A 5,944-nucleotide genomic window follows, 5' to 3' on the forward strand; every position below is an offset into this window, starting at 1 on the left:
GGGGTCTTCCATGTAAAGTATCATGTCATCTGCAAATAGTAATAGTTTTATTTCTTCCTTTCTATCCTATTCCTTGTATTTCTCTCTCTTGTCTAATTGCTCTGGCTAGTGGTTCCAGAACTGTATTGAACAGGAGTGGTGACAGTGGACATCCTTGTCTTGTTCCTGATTTTAAAGTAAACGTTTTCAATTTTTGTACATTTAGAATGAGGTTCGCTGTTGGATTGTCAAAGATGGCTTTGATCAGTTTCAGGTAAAATCCACCTGTTCCTATTTTCTGTAGAGTTTTTACCATGAATGCATGTTGGATTTTGGCAAAACCTTTTTCTGCCTCTATTGAGATGATCATGTGGTTTTTGTCTTTGGCTCCATTGATATGGCGTATAACATTTATAGATTCCCGAATATTGAACCAACCCTGCATTCCTGGAATGAATCCGACTTGGTCGTGATGTATGATATTCTTGGTAATTTGCTGCATTCTATTTGCTAGTATCTTATTGAGTATGTTTGCATCTATATTCATTAGGGAGATTGGTCTGTAGTTCTCTTTCTTGGTGGGGTCTTTCTCTGGTTTTGGTATCAGTATGATGCTTGCCTCCAGAAATGAGTTAGGGAGAATTGCTTCCTTTTCAATTTTTTTTTTGTTGTCGGTTTGAAGTTTACATTGTCTGCAAACAGAATAGCTACCCATGCTTTTTTCTGTCTCAGGATCTGTAATACTTTGCTCCAAGCTCTTCTCGATTGGATGGTTTGTGCTGAGAAGTCTGTTGTGATTCTGATGGGCTTTCCTTTATTGGTAATCTGTTTCTTTTTTCTAGCATATTTTAACATTCTGTTCTTTTGCTGGAGATCTGGGAACTTGATTATTATATGTCTGGGTGTAGATTTATTTTGGCTGTGGTTGTTTGGCGTTCTAAATGCCTCATTTACCTGTATATCAGGTTCTGTTTCCATGCTTCGGAAAATTTCTGCTATTATTTCTGCAAGTATTCTTTTTATGTAAGTTGTGTTGCCTCCTACTGTTTCATTGACTCATAATTCGTACATTATTCCTCCTTGCCTCATCTTGCAACTGTTGAATTGACTTTTCCTGGATCTTCATTGATTTCAGAAGATCCTTTCTTTCAAGGTCACTAGCTGCCATGTTGTCTTCAAAGGCTGAGATTCTGTTTTCAGCTTCATTCAAGTGGTTTTGGCAGCTTTCAATGGCAGCTTTGTTTTCCTGGAAATCTCTTTGAATCTGGTTCATGCAGTCTAAGTCCTTTCTATATTTTTCATTTAACACTTCTGTCCATTGCCTTTGCTCTTCTATTTTTTATGTTTCTTCTTCAGACATTTTGAGCAGTTCTTTCATTATTATTGTCATTTCATTTTTTGCCTGAGAGATTATTTCTGATCTCATCTCTTCTATGGCCTTATGGAGTTGTTTCTTCACTTCCATTGCAATTATTCCAGCTATTTCATGCATGTGTTTACCAAGTTCTCCTATGTTGATGTCTCCTGGACTTATTCTGAGTGGGGTGGAATTCTGAGATTGTGTTTTAGTCCTTCGTTTTGTCATGTTTGATTCCAGATGCAGAAAGCTCAGTTTCCCTCTTCAGTGGCTGCACAGCAAAGGCCACTAATGTCCCTAGTTTTCCTGTTGGTCAGGCTTGACCTTCAGTGTCCGCTGAGAGGGCTCTACCTAGTCTGGGGTTTTGTAGCAGTTGTTGATTTATATCTAGTTGTCCCAGGTCTCAGACGTAGGCATTAGTTTCAGCCTATGGCATACCATCTGATCCAGCATCCCCTTGCAGTTCAGAGCACATGCACAGCCGAGTCTTGGGTTGCACTGTTGTGACAATCCCAGTCCAGTGGACCTATGTGCCCAGGCAGTTTAGGGTACAGACAAATCCAGACCCAAACTGCAGGGTCAACAGATTGTGAACTATCTGATTCTGTGTCTCCAGTCAGTTCAGGACGCATACAGGAACCAGATGTGGTCCGGACTGACAGCAATGACAGACTGCTGGTGCCTGCAACCCCTCAAGGGGTCCCTGTACAAGTAAAGCATGGACTTGAACCTTGGGACCAGTAGCTCTTTGAGCACTCACTCACTCTGCGCAGGGCCCGTGATGGGAGGGCCACAGGCGAACCCAGGTAAGAGCAGTCCCCAGGGCTTCTGTGTGAGGAATTCCTGTCTACCGCAGGTGCCCGGAGGTCAGAGACTCAGACTGTAATGGCGACAGGGTCCTGGATCTCCAGCTCTGCCCCCAGGAAGTAGATGGGAAATACCTGGCTTTCTCTGTGAGTTCAGTAACCGTTGTGGTGGGCGTAAAGCATGGAGTTGATCTGTGGGACCAGAAGCTCTTGGAGCACTCGCTCACTTGGCACAGGGCCCACGCAGCGGAGCCCACACTGACTTCTTCACTTTTATCTTACTAACCAACTTAAATTAACATGTTCGTTAGAGATTTACCTAAATCACACAAGCACAAAGCATGTGAATTAATTATTCCAGTGCCCACTTATCCATAAGCTAGCTTAGAGAGAATTTAGGAGGGATTTTATCATGTAGATATATTATATAAAATATATCACAGGCAGTAGACAAATATATGTATATTAGCCAAGATCATCTATAACCTTTATTCAGTAGATTTTAAGGTTTTTATTTTATGTAAGGTTGATTCCACCAGTTTCAATAGCAATGGATGGGATTTAAAGAGATCTTTAATGTTCCAAGTAAGTTTGGTAATGCTTGTGTATAACCATATTTTTCAGATACACAGACACACACACACACACACACACACACACACACAGCAGCCAGAAAAAGCAAGAAACAAAGAAAAAAAGGAAATTAAAAAAGGGAAAAATTTTCCCCTAAAGGGGACCCCTTGGGTCTGAGTGACTACCAGACAAAAAACTACTCTTTTCTACACACCTTTCTTTCTTCTCTTCAATATCATCAGGGCATGATTTATTCAAAGTATTTAAGAAGGAATAACAATATGTTTGAGTAGATCTATGATATAAATAAATAGTTTAAATTAATAATGAGATATTTCCTCTAAGGAAAGCCCTAACACAGGTCATTTCACTGATAAATTGAATTCTACCAGTCCTTCATAAGCTGTTTCAGAAAACAGAATGAGAGAAGGCTTTCTGGCTTCTCCTGTGAGTCCAGTATTATTCTGATACCAAAGTCAGATGAGACATCAAAGGAAATATAAGACTACAAGCCATGATATCCCTCACAGACACAGCCACAGCAGTACTTAAAATATTAGCAATTTTAACCTGATAACATATAAATAGAATGATACACCATGACCAAGTGAGACCAATTCCATGAATTTGGGTTTGACTTAATATTCAAAATTCAGTTAATGTATTACACAATAAGAGGGCACTAAAGGAGTAAAGTCACATGATTTTCTCAGTAGATGCAAAAAGTTTCTGATAAAGAGCTCAATAAACTAGGAATAGAAGGAAACTTGCTTATACTGAAAAAGGGTGTCTCAGGTACACTGTCATTGCTGGGACAAAATACCTGACACCTACAAGTTAAAAGAGGAAAGATTTATTTTGGGTTTCAGTCCATAGTTTGGTGGTTCCAAGGCAGGGTGGCATGGCAGAGGAGTATGGCAGAGGTGAAAGAGCTTATGGCACAGCAGGGAGGAAGCAGAGTGTGCTTGAAGGAGGAGGAAGGATATATATACCCTTCCAGGCCACACCCACAGTGACCCACCCCCTCCCACCATACTATTCCTGCTAATATCACACCCAGGTGTAAAGCCATATCACAAACCCCTGATCCAGTATCACACATCCACCATCCAGCCACCTCTCAAAAGCTGCCAAAAGCTCATGAGACTAGGGGAAGGGGCATCCAGATATAATGTAAGCCATAACAAAGGGTATCAGTTGGAAATTCAAAACTAACATCATACATGATGTTGAAAAAAAATAAAGATTGATAACAAGTCACAAATGGTTACTTTTCCCACTACTGTTCCAAAATTTTGTTGGATTCCCTTGGTTGGTGCAATAAGGTTAAAATAAGTTAAATGAATCTGATTGGAAAAAGTTAAAACTAACTTTATTCTAGAAAATATCAAGAAATGTGCAAACACTACTAACAATTGAGTTTTATAAATTCATGTCACACACTATCAGTATGCAAAATGATTATTTCTATATGCTAGCAATTAACAATCTGAAAATATTAAGATACAATTCCATTCACTGTAGTATGAAAAAGAATAAAATATTTCGGATTAAGTCCAACAAAAGCAGCAGAAGACTTTTACACTGGAAACTACCAAACACTGTTGAGAGATGCCAGAGATGATAATAAATAAAGACACATTCCATTTTCCTGGATTGAAATGCTCCTGTGTCAAAACTGCAATTGTACCCAAATTGCTCCGTACTTTTAAATCAGTCCCTATGAAAATCCCAGTAGAAAGTGATGTATGTTCCTTGTTACAGTTTACATCTAAAATGTCACCCAAAAGTCTCATGGGTTTAGAGGTGGGTGCTCTCAGAAAGAAAGTGGCTGGATCATGGGGCATCGTACTCATTGGTGGATTAATCTACTGATGAGTTCATAGCTGAACGTGCTGTTTGGAGGTGGGTCCTGGCTGGAGGAGGTGGGGTAGGAGGGTGTGACCTGGAAGGTTGTATTCTTTTTCTTGTGTGTGTGTGTGGTACTGATAATTGAACCCAGGTAATTGCACTGAGCTGCATTTTCAACCCTTTTTTTGTTTTGTTTTGAGACAGAGTCTTAGTCACTAAATTGTCCAAGCTGAGCTCAGATTTTCAATCTTTCTGTGTCAGCCTTTCCACAGTGCCAGGATTACAGGAATTTGACATCATGAAACTAGCTCTGAAGGGTTATGTTCTTGTCCCTGGCTTGACCTTGCTTTCTCTCTGCTTCTTGACTGCCATAAAGTGAGCACCTTTCCTCTGCCATGTGATGGAGACCACTAGGAAGCTTCTCTGAGCAGGATTTAAAATTAATCAATTGGCTTTCTATGTTTACTTGTGAGTCTGTCCCAAGCCTAGGCTCCTTATCTGGAGATGGGCAGTGGATTCATAGTAAGTGAACCTCTATGAGTCACAGGTCCTGGCTGAGGCCTGTAGTGGCCTGTGAGGCCATGATGCCTCAAAGTACAAGATAAGGCCACAGCTAAGGACACCTGGCTCCAACCCCACTTTTCTAAATAGAGACTATAACTGCAAGCACCTCATCCCTGCCGTGAATGTCATCCTGGAGATAAGATAGTCTCCTAGTTAGCATAATTTACTGCTTGGGGAGGTCTTCCAAGGAATTGATTCCCAAGGTCCTGCTCAGGTCCTACACTTTCCTCAGTATCCCCTTCCTTTGTTTGAAAACCAAATAAATATGAGTGGCCCAGAGAAGTTCTTTCTCTCAACCCCTGGAGAATCTTGAATTCTGCTAGAGGGTTTTGATCCTCCTGGAGCCCTAAAAGCATACCACTTGTCCCTTTTATTTAAGCTTTTGCCATCCAGTAGTTCCAGAGGTTGTGGGCCTGATCAGTCATAAATAGCCAGAAATTCTCCTGTTTCTGTTTTGAATGCAATCAATCATGGACGGGACTCATTTGGAACTGTGAGTTAAAAAAAACCTCTTCATCGTTTAGGTTGCCAGTGTCAGGTATTTTTGTCCCAGTGATGGAAAAGTGACTAATATACTCTTTGTTTTTTTTTTGTTTTTTTTTTTTTTGGTTTTTCTCCGGTACCGGGAACCAAACTCACAACCTTGTGCTTGCCAGGCAGGTGCTTTTGCCGCTGAGCTAAATCCCCAGCCCCGACTAATATACTCTTAAAATTTATATGGAAAAGCTCCTGGGTCCGAGAGTGGGCCGGACTCATACCACCGCGATTCCCAGCCGAAAAGCGCGCAAAGAGCCAGGTAGGCCCCACCCAATCC

The 5,944-nt window shown here is 40.8% G+C and overlaps 1 long non-coding RNA gene across 1 annotated transcript in view; it reads left to right on the forward strand.

Moving 5' to 3' along the window:
* Positions 1-5,822, forward strand: part of LOC102029614 — a 73,303-nt gene extending 67,481 nt beyond the window's left edge. Inside the window, exons 7-8 of the long non-coding RNA XR_001237113.1 lie at positions 1,953-2,142; positions 5,787-5,822. This is a non-coding gene — a long non-coding RNA (uncharacterized LOC102029614). The remainder of the gene's footprint in view (positions 1-1,952; positions 2,143-5,786) is intronic.
* The last annotated feature ends 122 nt before the right edge of the window (positions 5,823-5,944 follow it).

The sequence above is a fragment of the Chinchilla lanigera genome, unplaced genomic scaffold (assembly GCF_000276665.1).
Source record: "Chinchilla lanigera isolate Chin_1 unplaced genomic scaffold, ChiLan1.0 scaffold00072, whole genome shotgun sequence".
NCBI lineage: Eukaryota > Metazoa > Chordata > Mammalia > Rodentia > Chinchillidae > Chinchilla > Chinchilla lanigera.